At 45.7% G+C, this 20,640-nt stretch overlaps 1 non-coding gene and 1 pseudogene across 1 annotated transcript; both read left to right on the forward strand.

The window, feature by feature from the left end:
- The first annotated feature begins 359 nt into the window (after positions 1-359).
- Positions 360-434, forward strand: Trnap-ugg. The gene has a single exon. It is a non-coding gene; the product is annotated as a tRNA-Pro (tRNA).
- A 14,068-nt stretch (positions 435-14,502) lies between these two features.
- LOC124552903 lies at positions 14,503-14,620 on the forward strand (annotated as a pseudogene).
- The last annotated feature ends 6,020 nt before the right edge of the window (positions 14,621-20,640 follow it).

The following is a 20,640-nucleotide window of genomic DNA, read 5'->3' on the forward strand; positions in this document are numbered from 1 at the left end:
TACTACAGAAATTGCACACTTCCACAAACAACAGACACCTGCAAACACCAACAAACTTATTGGAAAGATAGAAGACATAAATATTCCAATATCTGACATCACCTCAGTGTTCACAAATGTGCCAGTAGCAGAAAAAAAATCAGCAGCAAGATAGTATCTGTTCTTTCTGACCACCTCCTTCTGTGCTGGATGCACACGCATTGCCCGAACTCTTACAGAACTCGGAAAGATTAGCTGGAGCGAGTAATGACTGTAATGGGCAGGGGCACTACGAATGTATCGTGTGGACATTAAGTTGGGAATGTCGGTCCCACGGGGACGTGGAAGGGATAAATCCCTGCAGTCGCACTATCCTTTGTGCCCTCGGTGGCTCAGATGGATAGAGCGTCTGCCATGGAAGGAGGAGATCCCGGGTTCGAGTCCCGGTCGGGGCACACCTTTTCAACTGTCCCCGTTGATGTATACCAACACCTGTCGACAGCTTAGTGTCTTGATTTAATTATCATTTCCAAAAAAATCAGCATTGTTGAAGAACGACTGCAGAAATGAGGGAATACAACGAATGCCCACGTAGATGAAATTGAAGCCATCCTAACCGTTGTAACAGAGCAGAGCTAGTTTACTTTCAACAAGGAGTTCTGTCTACAAAATGATGGCCTACCAGTGTCCTCACCCATGACTGGTCTACTTGAAAACATATTTCTGAACCACATTCAAAACAAAATATTCGCTTAAATTATACATTCAGAATAATAGAAGGTTACCTGCTGGTTCTTGTATGTTGAAGACATCATTTGCTTCACAGACTAAACAGAGATCTCCCCCCCCCCCCCCAAAAAAAAAAAAACTAGACAGTGACATAAACACAGGGTGAACACCCAAAAATCAAATTCACCGTGGAGACAAAAGCAGGATCGAAACTTTTTTTTTTTTTTGAGATCACTAAACAGAAAATCAACAACAAACGTAATATTGGAATATTCAGATAACCTACAGCCACAAGTACAACCATTCACAACCATTCCAAATAACCCCAAGGCACACAAACTCTCAAGTTTCTGATACGTGATACGCAGGCTTAAGGGAACTCCACTAGACAAACTCAGCTACACACAGGAACTCAACACAATACGCCAGAGAGAGAGAGGGTACAACACATAAATAATAAACAAACTGAACAACAAAACGAAACGTAAACGAATTACCAGCGACAGCGTACAACCAAGAACACAAACACGTGACAAACGCAGGGAATCAGGAACACTTTAGAGAACACAGCCTAGCACATAGTAAGATAGAGCTACGAAAACATCCACAGGGTGGGGAACATACTGTAGGAACGAGGGCTGAAAATATTGTTCTGCAGAAAAATTTGAACACCTCCGCAGACAAATTCTTCATAGCTGGACTCTATCAGTTAATCTGTAGTTCATGCCAGTCTGTCTACACAGGCCAGACAGGCACAGATTTTAAAACAAGATGTTCTGAACACCCCAGAGCCTTAAAATGTGACAGTAGACACTCAACTTTCGCAGATTATCTCATACAGGAAAAGCACCACCCAAACAATAATGATCTTCAGCTCCTCGGAGAAAGAAATAGTCTCTATCAAAAGACAGTAGACGATGATGTTTGGTTTGCGGTCGTCACTGGCCGACTCACTGTAGACAACTACCATATACGGAAAGCAATAATACAAGGAAAGAAGGCCTTGAACTACAATACAACACTGTGCGACAAAACACGGCTTGGAGCAGTCAGTGAGCTATACATAGACATTTCCCGACACAAAACATGATCATTAAACACCCTCAAACATTGAAAAACACCCCTCTCTTTCTCTCACTCACACACACACACACACACACACACACACACACACACACACACACATTTTTACACATACGTTCTCCCCTTGCAGAGACACTACAGTAGTTGTCAGAAGACATTCAGTCAGCGGCGCAGTAAAACGTAATGCAAACTATGAGCAAGTGAGCAGCGACAACAACATAGCACCTTTCAATGAATGTGGAGACGGGAGTGTCTGGTGAAAACACAGTTAGTGGAAAATACGTGTGAAGTAAACGTGGCAGCGAAATCACATAAAAAACGGCGCGAAAACAGTGTAAACAATAGCAGTAGAAAGAAAATCTAGCAGATATACACAACAGGGCGGAAAATGTGAGTATAAGGCTTCAAACATGCACAAATTTTCTTTGTGACTACTTTGCAAGGGACATGCTGTCAAGCGCCTAACAATAACGCGGTATGATCGATTCGTGTCATTATAAGAAACGTTTATTTACCAGCATCACTGTGTCCTTACGGGGAGGTTTACTACCTTTTGGTTCAAAATCGAATTTTTTTAAATTGCATTTTTTGATCCATAAAAGTGTTTAGGATCCACCCCTGAAACGGTTTATCCGAATACGGAACGGAACGGTTGAACAAAAAAATGCTCCTGCCTGAAATCGGCCTTTTTCACGCACCAGTTTGTTTCTTTCGGAGGACGAGTTATTGTACCGGTGCTTGGGAGGAAACATACAAAATTCAAATGGAAGTTTGAACGCATGTGTTTGGAAGTTAGCCCCCAAGCATTTGCATTCTGGTGCGAAGACTGTGGACACTGCGACTGTCCTGGTAGTGAATGGCTTTAACTAAGGGTATTCAGCAATTCTGAAGACCATGATAACGATGGACGTCACCCTGGGACTCCATTCGACGCAGTTCGCCAAGCATTCCGACGACCACCGGATTCGAGCGGCCGAAAACCGCTTGTCACCGGCCGTACGAGCGGCTCTGGAGCATCGTAGGATGGCCCAGATCGAGCAGAACGCCCTCTATGAGGAAGAGGGAGGACTAGTTTATGGACCCGGAATAGCACATTGCACGTACGTTGCATAATATCGCACTTATATGTAGTCAAAACTTCAAACGCGTCTTTCTCGAAATGATGATTCTTTTTTATATTTTTTTATCGCGCAGTATATTAACTTGAAATCTACTGAACCGATTGGCATGATTCTTCGTTTTCGACGAAGCTAACTAAATAGTCTAGGAGTTGTACCACTTTTATTCCGATCCATCAACGATAAATATTTTTACTTGTCCGAAGAAGTCGAAAAATCAATGAACAAAACCGTATTTTTTTCCAATGGCTGACATTTTCTTCCCTACGGTCCAAATAACTTAAGCGACGTACAACTCCTAAAGAATCGTGTACAGGGTGGTACATTGATAGTGACCGGGCCAAATATCTCACGAAATAAGCATCAAACGAAAAAATTACAAAGAACGAAACTCATCTAGCTTCAAGGGGAAACCAGATGGCGCTATGGTTGGCCCTCTAGATGGCGCTGCCATAGGTCAAACGGATATCAACTGCGTTTCTTTTAAATAGGAACCCCTATTTTTTTATTACATATTCGTGTAGTACGTAAAGAAATATGAATGTTTTAGTTGGACCACTTTTTTCGCTTTGTGACAGATGGCGCTGTAATAGTCACAAACGTATAAGTACGTGGTATCACGTAACATTCCGCCAGTGCTTCGTGATACATTACCCATGTTATAATGGACCGTTTACCAATTGCGGAAAATGTCGATATCGTGTTGATGTATAGCTATTGTGATCAAAATGTTCAATGGGCGTGTGCTATGTATGCTGCTCGGTATCCTGGACGACATCATCCAAGTGTCCGGTGTGGTGTCACCGCCAGACACCACACTTGCTAGGTGGTAGTTTTAAATCGGCCGCGGTCCATTAGTACATGTCGGACCCGCGTGTCGCCACTGTGTGATCGCAGACCGAGCGCCACCACAAAGCAGGTCTCGAGATACGGACGAGCACTCGCCCCAGTTGTACGACGACTTTGCTAGCGACTACATGGACGAAGCCTTCTCTCATTTGCCGAGAGACAGTTAGAATAGCCTTCAGCTAAGTCCATGGCTACGACCCAGCAAGGCGCCATTAACCGTATCTGAAGATAGTCTTATTTGTATTATCAAGAGCGATGTACCACAAGGATAGAATAAAGTTAAGTATTCGAGGAGCTGCATACTTTTCTTATTAGAATTCACTACTTATCCTGTTCCAGAATTCACGCCCGTCTGCGTTAGATAGCTTCCATTTCGGCCTCCTCTATCTACAAGGTGTTGGCACATTTACCAACACATCATCCGGACCGTTCGCCGGATAGTTACGTTATTTAAGGAAACAGGAAGTGTTCAGCCACATGTGTAACGTGAACCACGACCTGCAAAAAATGATGATGGCCAAGTAGGTGTTTTAGCTGCTGTCGCGGCTAATCTGCACATCAGTAGCAGACAAACTGCGCGAGAATCGGGAATCTCAAAAACGTCTGTGTTGAGAATGCTGCATCAACATCGACTGCACCCTTACCATATTTCTATGCGCCAGGAATTGCATGGCGACGACTTTGAACGTCGTGTACAGTTCTGGCAGTGGGCACAAGAGAAATTGCGGGACGATGACAGATTTTTTGCACGCGTTCTATTTAGCGACGAAGTGTCATTCACCAACAGCGGTAACGTGCACTATTGGGCAACGGAAAATCCACGAAGGCTGCGACAATTGGAACATCAGCGACCTTGGCGGGTTAATGTATGGTGCGGCATTATAGAAGGAAGGATAATTGGCCCCCATTTTATCGATGGCAATCTAAATGGTGCAATGTATGCTGATTTCCTACGTAATGTTCTACCCATGTTACTACAAGATGTTTCACTGCATGACAGAATGACGATGTACTTCCAACATGATAGATGTCCGGCACATAGCTCGCCTGCGGTTGAAACGCTATTGAATAGCATATTTCATGACAGGTGGATTGGTCGTCGAAGGACCATACCCATGGCCCGCACGTTGACTGGATTTCTTTCTGTGGGGAAAGGTGAAGGATATTTACTATCGTGATGCACCGACAACGTCTGACAACATGCGTCAGCGCATTGTCAGTGCATGTGCGAACATTACGGACGGCGAACTACTCTCTGTTGAGAGGAATGTCGTTACACGTATTGCCAGATGCATTGGGGTTGGCGGACATCATTTTGAGCATTTATTGCATTAATGTGGTATTTACAGGTAATCACGCTGTAACAGCATGCGTTCTCAGAAATGATATGTTCACAAAGGTATATGTATCACATTGGAACTTTCTGTATTTTAATTTAAAAAACATACCTGTTACCAACAGTTCGTTTAAAATTGTGAGCCATATATGTGTGACTATTACAGCGCCATGTATCAGAAAGCGAAAAAAGTGGTCCAACTAAAACATTCATATTTATTTACGTACTACACGAATATGCAATAAAAAATGGGGGTTCCTATCTATTTTAAAAAACGAAGTTCATATCCGTTTGACCTGTAGCAGGGCCATCTAGAGGGCCAACCATAGCGCCATCTGGTTTCCCCCTTCAAGCTAGACGAGTTTCATTCTTTGTAGGTTTTTCGTTTGACGCTTATTTTGTGAGATATTTAGCCCGGTCACTATCAATGGGCAACCCTGTATACTTAGCTAATGTCAACTCAATTTTGATTGCAGGCGAGCCGGCTGACCTGTGACATACCGTGCGTGGAGGACTACATCGAAATTTTGTTTCGTTCCGGCGGCACTTCCGCCTTTGCTCTTCGATATTTGCAGTCGAAAAAATTCCGGCTCGTAGAGGAAATATCAACAAACAGTTTGACCAAATTTGACATTGACATCTATAGCACATCCCGTGAAAAAAATTCTCACAGAACATGCTTTTTTCGGGCCAAAGGTAGTAAAACTGCCCTTAATGGATAAAAGTACTAGTAGTTTTCTGTGTCGTTCAGTGGGCTGGCGACCGCCCGGCCTGAGTGTACATTGGAAGAGGTGTTTCCCCTCACGTTGTTGGTGTCCGGCAGTGCGTGCAGCACAGTGGAAAAGCAGCGGTTAGCAGTCAGCCACGGCTCAGCTAGCCGCCGCACGAGACGTCACGTGGGGTCACGCCTGTCGCACAGTACCTGCGCGCCGTGGCAGGGCAGGTCAGCGTTCCGCGAAGTCGCGGCGCATGCGCAGTGAGCCGAGCTGCTGCGTCCGCCACAGGTGGCAGCCGGCCGCCTTCCCTGGCCGCGCGGCTCGGATTTCCTCGCGTCCGCACTCGCTGCTCGCTTCTCCAGAAGGAAAACTGTCCGTCCGCTCACTGGCGCTCCAGCTTCTAACACCCTTAACAACCCAACATAGCGTCTGAACCACGACCTCCAGGGTCTCATTTTCGAGAGATAAGTGGTCCCGATTTGTTCCGGATATGCATCCACATACATACTCCGCAAGTGGTGTATGGCGGAGGGTGACTTGTACCACTACTACTCATTTCCCTTAAACAGCGAGGTCATCGGTCCCATCCGATTGGGGAAGGATGTGGAAGGAAATCGGCAGTGCCCTTTCAAAGGAACCATCCCGGATTTGCCCTGAAGCGATTTAAGAAAATCACGGAAAACCTAACTCAGGATGGCCGGTCGCGGGTTTGAACAGTCGTTCTCTCGAATGCGAGTCCAGTGTGCTGACCACTGTGTCACCTCGGTTCTTTCCTGTTAAAAAAAAAAATGGTTCAAATGGCTCTAAGGACTATAGGACTCAACATCTGAGGTCATCAGTCCCCTAGAAAATGGTTCAAATGGCTCTGATCACTATGGCACTTAACATCTGAGGACATTAGTCCTCTACAACTTAGAACTACTTAAACCCAACTAACCTAAGGACATCACACACATCCACGCCCGAGGCAAGATTCAAACCTGGGACTGTAGCAGCTGTTCCAGACTGAAGCGCCCTAAAACCGCTGCCGGCCGCGGTGGCCGTGCGGTTCTAGGCGCTCCAACCCGGAGCCGCGCTGCTGCTACGGTCGCAGGTTCGACTCCTGCCTCTGGCATGGGTGTGTGTGATGTCCTTAGGTTAGTTAGGTTTAAGTAGTTCTAAGTTTTTTTTTTTCTCCAGACACTTGGGACTATGCGCTGCGCGAGATAAATGCCAGCTAAGTAAGGGGCCAATACCGTAAAGTACTCTGTGTAAAAGTGAACTAGGATTCCATCTGGATCTCGCGAACTACGAGGTGCATTCAAGTTCTAAGGCCTCCGATTTTTTTTCTCCAGACTGGAAAGAGATAGAAACATGCGCATTGTTCTAAAATGAGGCCGCGTTCATTGTCAATACGTCCCAGAGATGGCAGCACCGTACGGCAGATGGAATTTTACCGCCAGCGGCGAGAATGAGAACTGTTTTAAATACTTAAAATGGCGACGTTTTCTTTACTTGAACAGCGTGCAATCATTCGTTTTCTGAATTTGCGTGGTGTGAAACCAATTGAAATTCATCGACAGTCGAAGGAGACATGTGGTGATGGAGTTATGGATGTGTCGAAAGTGCGTTCGTGGGTGCGACAGTTTAATGAAGGCAGAACATCGTGTGACAACAAACCGAAACAACCTCGGGCTCGCACAAGCTGGTCTGACGACACGATAGAGAAAGTGGAGAGAATTGTTTTGGGGGATCGCCGAATGACTGTTGAACGGATCGCCTCCAGAGTTGGCATTTCTGTGGGTTCTGTGCACACAATCCTGCATGACGACCTGAAAATGCGAAAAGTGTCATCCAGGTGGGTGCCACGAATGCTGATGGACGACCACAGGGCTGCCGGTGTGGCATGTTGCCAAGCAATGTTGACGCGCAAAGACAGCACGAATGGGACTTTCTTTTCGTCGGTTGCGACAATGGATGAGACGTGGATGCCATTTTTCAATCCAGAAAAAAAGCACCAGTCAGCTCAATGGAAGCACACAGATTCACCGCCACCAAAAAAAATTCGGGTAACCGCCAGTGCTGAAAAAATGATGGTGTCCATGTTCTGGGACAGCGCATCCTACGAAAATATTTTGAAGAACAAATTCCTTCCTGCACTGCAACAAAAACGTCTGGGAAGGGCTGCGCGTGTGCTGTTTCACCGAGACAACGCACCCGCACATCGAGCTAACGTTACGCAACAGTTTCTTCGTGATAACAACTTTGAAGTGATTCCTCATGCTCCCTACTCACCTGACCTGGCTCCTAGTGACTTTTGGCTTTTTCCAACAATGAAAGACACTCTCCGTGGCCGCACATTCACCAGCCGTGCTGCTATTGCCTCAGCGATTTTCCAGTGGTCAAAAGAGACTCCTAAAGAAGCTTTCGCCGCTGCCATGGAATCATGGCGTCAGCGTTGTGAAAAATGTGTACGTCTGCAGGGCGATTACGTCGAGAAGTAACGCCAGTTTCATCGATTTCGGGTGAGTAGTTAATTAGAAAAAAAATCGGAGGCCTTAGAGCTTGAGTGCACCTCGTATTTGTTTTCAACTCTTCCACTACGCAAGAAGTACCGATAACTATGTCCTTCACAGGGAAGTCTCTGTGACGTCAAATGACGGTAATTTCCTCCTGTGCTAATGATTTCTTAGACGCGTAATTTGTAACTTCGGCTTTCCTTTTGCTGCTTTCTAGTGTCACACGAGACTGGTCAACGAGTGACTGTATAAAACCCTGCTTAGCGATTTCACATAGGAGCAGATCTCCCTCCCTCCCCGCTCCGCAATACCGCTTGTCGCATAAGTCAGTTAACCTCTGCGCGTTTCTGATGACGCTCAAATTTCAGTTAAGTAACTAAATATTATGCCCTATACGGAAAAACTGCGAAAACCAAGCGTAGTGAAATTTGTTTAAAGTGTGATAACGGAAGTGGTTTGTTGTTAACGAGTCACCATCTCAGGCTGGCCATCATTTGTACATTCATTGTAGGCTTGAAAAGTGTACATGATGATGAGTAAATTGTCTGAAATATAGAGTAGCGTGTGTTTGCTCTGTTAGATGTAGTGGAAATGAGCCGCCCGGAATTAGCGACTACTGAAGAAATGGTTCTGAGCACTATGGGACTTGACATCTGTGGTCATCAGTCCCCTAGAACTTAGAACTACTTAAACCTAACTAACCTAAGGACATCACACACATCCATGCCCGAGGCAGGATTCGAACCTGCGACCGCAGTGGCCGCGCGGTTCCGGACTGAGCGCCTAGAACCGCTAGACCACCGCGGCCGGCCGACTACTGAAGAAAAGCTACATCTCGTCGCGTAGCAATCACCCAAAAAATCTGAAAGGAAACCTTGTAAGGAACTAAGATTTTCGGACAGAAGTTTAAGAACGATGTTAAAAACGTTGCATCTGAAGCCTTATACAGTTCCTACATTGCTTCACGTCATAAACGAGGGTCATCCTGATGGAAGACGTGAATTCTGTATGCAATCCGCAATGAGAGTCAGCATTACTTTCAAAAGACTGTCCCATTCTCTAATGAAGCAAGTTTTAAATTACGAGGCGTGTTTCTTTTTAAGTAAGCACCGTTTTGAAATTATAATAAGACGTGCTAAGATATCTCAATAATTTTATTTTTACATGAAAGCTTGTACCTTAATCTACGGACTGACGCCATTACGGTCTGATTCTTCCTCGTTTACGTTGTGTACTGAGTGTTTAAGATGCCTCCGATAATCGTGAGTCTCGGCAACTGTGAAGTACGGGCTGTTATAAGATTTCGTAGTGCTAAAGGCCTAAAAGCGATCGATATTCATCGTGAGATCTGTGCAGTTTACGGAGAAAACATTATGAGTGATGGAAGGGTGCGAAAGTGGATGAGAGCATTTAAAGATAGCCGCACAAATGTGCATGATGAACAACGGAGTCGGCGTCTTTCGGTCGTTAATGAAAGTTTGTGCACGATAGTGGACAAGAAGGTGAGAGAAAACAGACGCTTTACGATTTCCTCCTTGCGGGATGACTTTCCTAATGTTTCTCCTAGTGTTTATTGTATGGCACTGTGACCGAGCACTTGAATTTCTGAAAATTATGCGCACGTTGGGTACCGAAAATGTTGACGGATGTGCACAAAACCAAACGTTCAGACAGTGCATTGGCTTTCCTTGAGCGGTACCACGACGACGGTGATGATTTCTTAAGCCAAATTGTTACGGGTGATGAAACATGGGTGGCCCACGTCACACCAGAATCAAAGCAACAGCCCATGGAAGTTGAGCAAGGGCATCGTTTTGCTGCAAGACAATACCCGACCGCATGTGGCGAATCAGACCAAAGATCTCATCACATCTTTTCGATGGGAAACTCTAGATCATCCTCCGTACAGCCCCGATCTTACGCCCAGTGACTGCCATCTGTTCCTGCACTTGAAGAAACACCTGGGCGGTGAGCGTGTTCAGGACGATGACGGAGTGAAAACAGTGGTGATGCAGTGGTTAACAAGTCAGGCGGCAGACTCCTACGAGGAGGGTATTCAGAAACTGGTAAAACGTTATGACAAGTGCCTCAGTATTGACGGAAACTATGTAGAAAAGTAGTCTAAGGTCCAGGCTTTCGTGTAAAAATAAAATTATTGAGATATCTTAGCACGTCTTTTTTTTTGTCAAAACGGTACTTACTTAAAAACACACGCCTCGTAAATGGACGAGTTAACACACACAACTGCGTGTCTCGGCCTTTTGAAAATCCGAAATTTGTTACTGAGAAAGATTTAAATGTCCTTGGGGTAACGGTATCGCTATGTGTGCAGCAAAAGAGTGTCAGGCTCTTACTTTTTCGATGGGACCGTGACTGCGGAAACGAACGTTTAAATGTGAACAGAAGTTATTACTGAATTAGAAAACACTCCTGTACCTGAATCTGTGCGGAAGAATTTCATTTGAAATCAAAACGGTGCTCCAATACTCTACGTCCGCAGCTCGTGGTCGTGCGGTAGCGTTCTCACTTCCCACGCCCGGGTTCCCGGGTTCGATTCCCGGCGGGGTCAGGGATTTTCCCTGCCTCGTGATGACTGCGTGTTGTGTGACGTCCTTAGGTTAGTTAGGTTTAAGTAGTTCTAAGTTCTAGGGGCTCAGAGCCATTTGAACCACCCATCACCCTACAGATTACACGCGAGGACATTTTCAGATGGCAGTTTTCAAGAGTGGGTACGAAGGCAGTGTGGAATACGAGGGATGCGCAGAAAGTAATGAATGGACTACTTTTTTGTTTCTCAGCCGAAAACAATACTACGAATGCGAAACGTTACGTATGCATTATTTGAAGCTTCCTGAGTGAGCGCGCCAGGTTTCCGTCGCTTCTGACAGGTTGCGTAACTACAGGACAGTTTCAAAATGCCGCCTGAAGGTGACGTACGTTACAAGCAACGTGCCGTCATTGAATTTCTCCCTGAAGAGAAATAAAACGTGGGGAATATTCACAAACGCTTGCGCTAAGTCTGTGGAATATCTGCTATCGACAGAAGTACAGTTAGTGACTGCGCACGGAGGGTGTCATCAGAAGGCGATTCGGCGGAGCTCCACGATTTGAAGCGGTCGGGGAGCCCATCCACGGCTGTCACACCTGACATGTTGCAGCGAGCTGATACTGTCATTCGCGATGATGGACGCGTTACAGCTGTAGAAGACATTTTAAGGACGATGAGCAGGTGAAGAGGACAAGGATTGGTACCGACAGGCAATACACGCCCTTGTTTCGCGCTGGTTAAAAAATGGTTCAAATGGCTCTAAGCACTTTGGCACTTAACATCTGAGGTCATCAGTCCTCTAGACTTAGAACTACGTAAACCTAACTAAGTTAAGGATATCACACACGTCCATGCCCGAGGCAGTATTCGAACCTGCGACCGTAGCAGTCTCGCGGTTCCGGACTGCAGCGCCTAGAAACGCTCGGGCACAGCGACTGGTTGTTTCGTGCTGGAGGAAGGCCATAGAACGGTATGGAGATTACGTGGAAAAATACGGTGTGCAGCTAAAACACCTTTCTTTCGTGTATGTAATTCTCATTATGTTCGATAAAGAATTGTTGAAGGGAAAAAAAATGCGTTGCGTTACTTTCTGGGCAACCCTTGTAGATTGGCGTCCAAGATCACCACATCTCATACCGAGTAATTTTTCAATGTAGCGGTTTTTCAAAAACGATATTTTCACGACAGAACTATTATACCTACAGCCTTTCAGGGATTTGATTCAAAAAGCATTTGAAACACTTGTGGTGGCAATTGGGAGTGACAATATATGTATATTAGTATTTAAATGATGTGTTTAAAGTCTAGATAATATTGGAGGACTCTTTGAACAATTTCAGTAGGACAAAACCATTAAAGCTACAAAACGCTGTACTGCATTTTCCGTTAATTCAATTTTGCCGCAGGTTGTGTAACTTACCGTCGCCCTTCAGTCTCAGTTTTGAAGTGCCACAGATGCATATGATGTTAACACTAAAATACGGGGTGGTTGTAATTACACTTTTGGAAAATTTGTGGTATGGTCTTATGGGACCAAACTGCTGAGGTCATCGGTCCCTAAGCTTGCATACCACTTAATCTAACTTAAACTAACTTACGCTCACACACACACACACACACACACACACACACACACACACACACACACACACATGCCCGAGGGAGGACTCGAACCTCCGACGGGAGGAGCCATTTACACTTTAGTTACTACACCCAGCGCTGACGAAAAACTGTTTACTGCATCTGTACCCAACTTTATAGGAATTACAGGTATATTCAGACTGTGCAGTGTAGGATCTGCGTTCTTAGTAGTGTTAGTGTCATGATTCGCCGCTAGGTGGCGGCGCTGGTGCGGCGACGTAGCGTCGAAACACAAGCATCAGTCAGCGTTACAGTTGCAGACAGTTTGCACGGGTCTGGACAAAATGAACAGAACTTTACTACTAAAGCTGCTTTATCAAAACAACAGCATCACTGCTGCTGGTTTTCGCAAGTATCAACGTATTAAAGGAATACGGAGAGGTCCTTTCTCCACACGAGGATCCAACAAAGTGATTGCGTAGTTCGAATTAAATGTAAGAGGCCCAAGGACAATTGCGCCAGAAACTGCCACGCCTAGGAATGCTGCACACAACGTGCGACTTGTACGTCTACATCTACATCTACATCCATACTCCGCAAGCCACCTGACGGTGTGTGGCAAACGCTACTTTGAGTACCTCTATCGGTTCTCCCTTCTATTCCAGTCTCGTGGAAATAAAGATTGTCGGTATGCCTCTGTGTGGGCTCTAATCTCTCTGATTTTTTCCTCATGCTCTGTTCAAATGGTTCAAATGGCTCTGAGCACTATGGGACTCAACTGCTGTGGTCATTAGTCCCCTAGAACTTAGAACTACTTAAACCTAACTAACCTAAGGACATCACACACATCCATGCCCGAGGCAGGATTCGAACCTGCGACCGTAGCAGTCGCACGGTTCCGGACTGCGCGCCTAGAACCGCGAGACCACCGCGGCCGGCCTCATGCTCTGTTCACGAGATATACCTAGGAGGGAGCAGTATACTGCTTGACTCCTCGGTGAAGGTATGTTCTCGAAACTTCAACAGAAGCCCGTACCGAGCTACTGAGCGTCTCTCCTGCAGAGTCTTCCACTGGAGTTTGTCTGTCATCGCCGTAACGCTTTCGCGATTACTAAAATGATCCTGTAACGATGCGCGTTGCTCTCTGTTGGATCTTCTCTATCTCTTCTATCAACCCCATCTGGTACGGATCCCACACTGGTGAGAAATATTCAAGCAGTGCGCGAACAAGTGTACCGTAACCTACTTCCTTTGTTTTCGGATTGCATTTTCTTAGGATTCTTCCAATGAATCTCAGTCTGGCATCTGCTTTACCGACGATTAATTTTGTATGATCATTCCATTTTAAATCACTCCTAATCCCTACTCCCAAATAATTTATGGAATTAACTGCTTCCAGTTGCTGACCTGCTATACTGTAGCTAAATGATAAGGGATCTTTCTTTCTATGTATTCGTAGCACGTTACACTTCCCTACATTGAGATTCAATTGCCATTCCCTGCACCATGCGTCAATTCGTTGCAGATCCTCCAGCATTTCAGTACAAATTTCCATTGTTACAACCTCTCGATATACCACAGCATCATCCGCAAAAAGCCTCAGTGAACTTCCGATGTCATCCACAAGGTCATTTATGCATATTGTGAATAGCAACGGTCCTACGACACTCCCCTGCGGCACACCTGAAATTACTCTTACTTCGGAAGACATCTCTCCATTGAGAATGACATGCTGCGTTCTGTTATCTAGGAACTCTTCAATCCAATCACACAATTGGCCTGATAGTCCATATGCTCTTACTGTGTTCATTAAAAGACTGTGGGGAACTGTATCGAACGCCTTGCGGAAGTCAAGAAACACGGCATCTGGATGTGAACCCGTGTCTATGGCCCTCTGAGTCTCGTGGACGAATAGCGCGAGCTGGGTTTCACACGATCGTCTTTTTCGAAACCAATGCTGATTCCTACAGAGTAGATTTCTAGACCTGGAGAACCAATCGATACCGACCGCCCGCCGTGTCATCATACGCCAGTGGCGTATTTGGAAGCGCTATGGGAGGGCGTCGCCAATAGCCTTGCGGCAGTGGTAACACCGGTTCCCGTCAGATCACCGAAGTTAAGCGCTGTCGGGCTGGGCTAGTACCTGGATGGGTGACCATCCGGTCTGCCGACCGCTGTTGGCAAGTGGGATGCACTCAGCTCTTGTGAGGCGAACTGAGGAGCTACTTGATTGAGAAGTAGCGGTGTGCTGACCACGTGCCCCTCCATATCCGCATCCACTGACGCCTGTGGCCTGAGGATGACACGGCGGCCGATCGGTGCCGTTGGGCCTTCCAAGGCCTGTTCGGACGCAGTTTAGTTTTAGTTTAGTGTGGGAGGGCGTCAGGTCAGCACACCGCTCTCCTCGTCATTGTCAGTTTTCGCGACCTGGAGCCGCTGTACTGCGTGCTGAAGCAATGCCCCAGTTGGCCTTATTAGACTTAAGTCAGCACGTTGCAGTCTTCCCATCAAGGAAAACTGCCTGGGAGTACTGGGAATAGAACCCAGATCCTTGCCATGGCAGGCAGCCGCACTGTCATCTCAACTGCGGAGAGCGACAAGAAAAGTTTAAGAAATGGCTAGTATTTCACTATTCCTGGCGTTCGTTCAACGTATATACTGCTTCAGACGAAACTGTTCAGTATATTCCGTGTTAAATGTACAGCCATGCAAGAATGGCAAATAGCAAATGACAAAAAAAATGGCTCTGAGCACTATGGGACTTAACATCTGTGGTCATCAGTCCCCTAGAACTTACAACTACTTAAACTTAACTAACCTAAGGACATCACACACATCCATGCCCGAGGCAGGATTCGAACCTGCGACCGTAGCAGTCCCTCGGTTCCGGACTGAGCTCCTAGAACCTGCTAGACCACCGCGGCCGGCTTAGCAAATGACACTCTAGGAGATCTATTCTGGTATCACTTGTCAGATCGACGCCTTATTATAGGCAATACCCACTGCTTTTCACGTTGCGATGCCAGCTGGTTGCATACGCCACTCTGTATCTGTAACATAGGCGATGTATCGAATAGTGCAGTGGCTAGTAGAAAATAAATGAATGTTAACCCCAGTAAGATCCACTTCTTACAGTTTTTGACACAGGGTTCATCTGAAAGTGACATTCTGATTGCAGATAATGAGCATATGATTAGTGAGGCTCACCAATCCACATTCTTATGTGTTCGATAGATCGTGTGTTAATATAATTGCGTAGGCTTCCGCGGCCAGAGTCAGTCGACATAAATGTTTTCTGGGTATGGTACCGCGTGATAATGCATAAAACTACTGCTGCTGGAGAAAAACCAACGTTTCTGGCACGGTTGCAGCGGCCTCCTTCTGGGCTTAGCTGTACCCACCTACAGATGTAGCCCTGTAAGCCATGCCAATACTACTGGTATAACATGCATGATGTGCAAAGCAGCCTACATGTCATGGATTGGAAACGCATTCTTCCCTATCTCTGCTCCATGGGAGCTAAGAAGTTCTTCCGGGTCTAACTACATCCAGAAGAAGGCTGCTGCAACTTTGACCGAAACGTTGGTTTTCCTCCAGCAGCAGTAGTTTTACGCATTATCACGCAGTATCACACCCAGAAAACATTTGTCGAGATCGTGTGTTGTCATGGAAGGCCCATATTCAGCTCTAGTTCAAAAACTAAATGGTGCTGTATTTATCATTCCAAGAGTGTCTGTAGTGAGAGGCCAACACGCAAATTAGTCTACTTTTCTTATTTCCACGCCCTTATGACAGACGACATTACATTCTGCAGTTACTCACCCCACCCTCAAAGTGTATTTTCGCTTAGAAACGCGCATTTCTTGCAACATGTGGCGCACGTTTGCGAACCTCTTGACCATAACTGTTCAAGAGTCTGGAAATTCTGACATTGTCCACTCAATCCGTATTTTATTGAATGCTATTTTCTGTTAATTATATGAGGTGAGGCGAGACGAATTTGTGAACGTCTCTGTGGATATGCCTCTGTGTTCCTGGTGCTACATTGACTGATATTGTCTATGTTTCGTAGTCGACAACACTTGAAAGTTGTCCCGAGCGTCCCCACCTGGGCACTTTGCTTACGCTATATCGACCGTTGGCGCCTCTTGCCGCCACAGATGTGTATCCACAGTTCATTTAATACATGTACCATGGTCTGTCCACCTCCTCCTCCACTGTCTCTCTGTCTGTCTCCCCTTCTGCTGCCTCTATGTCCTTCCCCTCTTCCCCACTCTCTGTCAATCTCCTCCTTCATCCTGTCTCCTCTCTCACTGTTCATCTCTTCCCTGGCTCCTCTTTCTGTTTAGCTGTGCCCATCTACACATGTAGCCCTGTAGGGCATGCCAATACTACTGGTATAACATGCATGACGTGGAGAGCAGCCTACATGTCATGGATTGGAAACGCATTCTTCCCTATCTCTGCTCCTATGGGAGCTAAGAAGTTTCACACACAGTAATGGTTCTCATATAGCAAGCACTATGTGTACGAAATTTGGTTGAAATCGATCATACACCCTGTTTTACATATACAGGGTGGTCCATTGATTGTGACCGGGCCAAATATCTCACGAAATAAGCGTCAAACGAAAAAACTACAAAGAACGAGACTCGTCTAGCTTGAAGGGGGAAACCAGATGGCGCCATGGTTGGCCCACTAGATGGCGCTGCCATAAGTTGAAAAGGTTCAAATGGTTCTGAGCGGTTCTAGGCGCTACAGTCTGGAACTGCTACGGTCGCAGATTCGAATCCTGCCTCGGGCATGGATGTGTGTGATGTACTTAGGTGTGCCCACATTGTTGACAGGTGTTGCCTTTAAAAGTTCCCATCACACACAAAACATTTGTATCTGACTTTACCAGTGTTCTATCTCGAAATCTGTGGTTGTTAAGGTTTGATGACAGTGAATGGCACTAGCCAAAAATACTTTTAAAAAGCTTTATTTCAGTGCCATTACTGGTTTCATCAGTCATGCTCATCTTCAGATGTTTAACTTGTTTAACTATAGGAATGTATTTGTCTGTAACATTTCATCAACAGAATTGCAGCAAACTGCAAAACATAAGGAGTACACGCAAGAAATTACGACAACGTGACGACTTGTTGGCTCAGCTGTTCGCGACAGTAGTTGTGTTCGCTACTGTTGCTTGAGAAATAATTCAAGTAATTGACAAGAGAAGGTAACACCTGTCGAGGGACAGTTAATGAGACATCCGTACATTGTCTTCGTAGAAATGAGTCCAGTTTTCGAGCGACAGGTGGCTCGCGCGTCGATAAAATCGCGGCCGGAGCTAAACTTGGACGCAATGTCGTGAACACAGCGTTGTGGTCCAGGTTGTGTTCGGACTTGGTCGCCAAAGGGTTAACGACCGAGATGTCGTTCTTAACTGCCACGGACGATAGCGTAGCTGCCCGGAAGTGCATCTGCGGTTACGTGCAATCTGCACACCGCCGCTGGATCCGGGAGTGGATCCCACTGGGCAGGTGGGAAGGTGTGCAGTGCCGGCTCAGGCAGCGCGTGGCGTGCCGCCGCAGGCAGCAGGCTCTCTCAGCCACGCACCGCCCCCTCAATTGGCGGCCGTCCGCCCAATTGTCGCCGTGGGGACGCCGTCCTTGACGTGCCGAGATTGCGGCGTTATTTATAGCCCGGCTATACAGCCGAGTAGTGACTCGCTCCCACCAGCCGGACTCCCGTACAAGCACCAGGCAGCAGCGGAGCTGTCTAACCGGAGGCGCCGCTTCAGCCGGAGATCCAGAGGTGCTCCGGTTCAGCACAGGCCACCGAATACCCTTAGATTTACAAATTAATAACGCTGCGAGACTGGTGTCCAGTGAACTGCTCCCACTGAAATTTGCACACAGGAAAGGTTGAGGAATGGTGCACCAGTTTCCCCTAGCCGAACTCCGCAGCTAGCCCGGCATGTAAAGAGCCGAGGGATATATTTTAGACTAGCAGATTTTTTTAATGGAATTTTTATGTTGTTCACAAATTGCAACGCTTCCTAAGCTATTCACGCTAATTAAGCCCATCTAAGCATGGCCTTACAAAACACTCGTTCGACCTGATTATTGCTCATCAGTGTGGTATCCGTACCTGGTCGTGTTGACAGAGGAGATAGAGAAGGTCGAAAGAAGAGCGGCGCGTGTCATCACAGGGTTATTTGGTAAGCGTGATAGCGTCACGGAGATGTTTAGCAAACTCGAGTGGCAGACTCTGCAAGAGAGGTGCTCTGCATCGCGGTGTAGTTTGCTGTCCAGGTTTCGAGAGGGTGCGTTTCTGGATGAGGTATCGAATATATTGCTTCCCCCTACTTATACCTCCCGAGGAGATCACGAATGTAAAAGTAGAGAGATTCGAGCGCGGACGGAGGCTTTCCGGCAGTCGTTTTTCTCGCGAACCATCCGCGACTGGAACAGGAAAGGGAAGTAATGACAGTGGCACGTAAAGTGCCCTCCGCCATACACCGTTGCGTGGCTTGCGGAGTATAAATGTAGATGTAGATGTAGGCCTTTTCCGAACGTACTTCTCACCAAAAACATGATTGTGGTAGCTGCGGTCAAAGTACTTGTTGATCATGCATTATGCATTCTTGTGGATATATTTCCATAGCAATTTTCATCCCCTAATAAGTATTTCTTTACATCTAACAGATAAGTGGAATACGAATTTTCATAAATCGAGATTTAATTTTTTTTTTTTTTAATGTAACGAAATATTGTCTCAAAACTTTTCATACGACATCGCACTCCCTTAAGGGTTGAATTTCCAGAAGCACTTAAACACCTTTTTTTTTTTTAATTTCTAACCAAGAAGTCAAACAGCAGTCGTCATAGATGTAACCTTAACAATTGTTTAGCACTTCTTTAGCAATCATCTATTTTCAAAGTAACTTTCACACACTGTTTTCCCCCTTAGTGGCTGAGTTTCCAAAAATGCTCAAACAGGTACTTTCTTTATTTTCTGACTAAGGAAACAAATAGTAGTTGTCGTAGTTTTAGCTTCAAAATTTCCTTAATACCGCCATACTTTCAAAAAGTCTTTCATCCCCTATCTCGCCCCGTTAGGAGCGAAATTTCAGACCATCCCTTCTTAAGCAACGCCTACAATATAAGATCCGCGCCCTCTCCCAAGTTCAAGTTTCAATTGTTAGCGGTTTGGGCTGGCGATACTCAGTCAGTGAATCAGTCTGGCCCTATTTCACCCCCTTACGGGTTGAATTTCGCAAAACAGTGAAACACGTGGTTTTTTTTTCATCTCTGACCCAAAAACCACACTCCAATTTTGAAAGATTTAGCCTTAAAAATGCTTTCGCAATGAAATTTTTAATAAAACGTTTCACCCCCCCCCCCCCCATTTCTCTCCCCCTAGGCGTTGAATCTCCAATAACAGTGATATGTGTATGTTTTATTTCTAATAGAGAAGCCAAATACAATTTTTCATAAATTTAGCTAAAATGCTTGGACAGTGAAATATTTCCATAAAAACTCCCATCCCCAGTTTCACTCCCATAGGAGTTGAATTTCCAAAAACACTGAAACACGTATTTTTTGATTTGTAAACGTGAAGTGAAATACCAGTGTTCACAGATCTACCTTTAAGTATGCTTTAGTAGTTCTTCAATAATGATATATTTTCAAAAAATTCTTTCACTCATTATTTAGTACCCTTAGAGTTAAGTTTTAAAAAATGCTGAAACGTGTATATCTTTATTTCTGACCGAGAAGCCAAATACCAATTTTCATGGGTCAAGCTCCAAAATTGCGACATTTTTGGTTCAAATGGTTCAAATGGCTCTGAGCACTATGGGACTTAACAGCTATGGTCATCAGTCCCCTAGAACTTAGAACTACTTAAACCTAACTAACCTAAGTACAGCACACAACACCCAGCCATCACGAGGCAGAGAAAATCCCTGACCCCGCCGGGAATCGAACCCGGGAACCCGGGCGTGGGAACCGAGAACGTTACCGCACGACCACGAGATGCGGGCAACATTTTTCAAAAAATGAACATTATAACCTATTTCACCCCGTTAGTATTGGAATTTCGAAAAAAATCCCTTTTAAATGACACCTGCGCTATACGATCAATATCTTCTCCAAATTTCAAGTTTCCATGCTCAGCGATTTGGGCTGGGCTGTGATGAGTTAGTCAGCCAGTC

This window comes from Schistocerca americana, chromosome 10, assembly GCF_021461395.2.
Source record: "Schistocerca americana isolate TAMUIC-IGC-003095 chromosome 10, iqSchAmer2.1, whole genome shotgun sequence".
Classification (NCBI taxonomy): domain Eukaryota; kingdom Metazoa; phylum Arthropoda; class Insecta; order Orthoptera; family Acrididae; genus Schistocerca; species Schistocerca americana.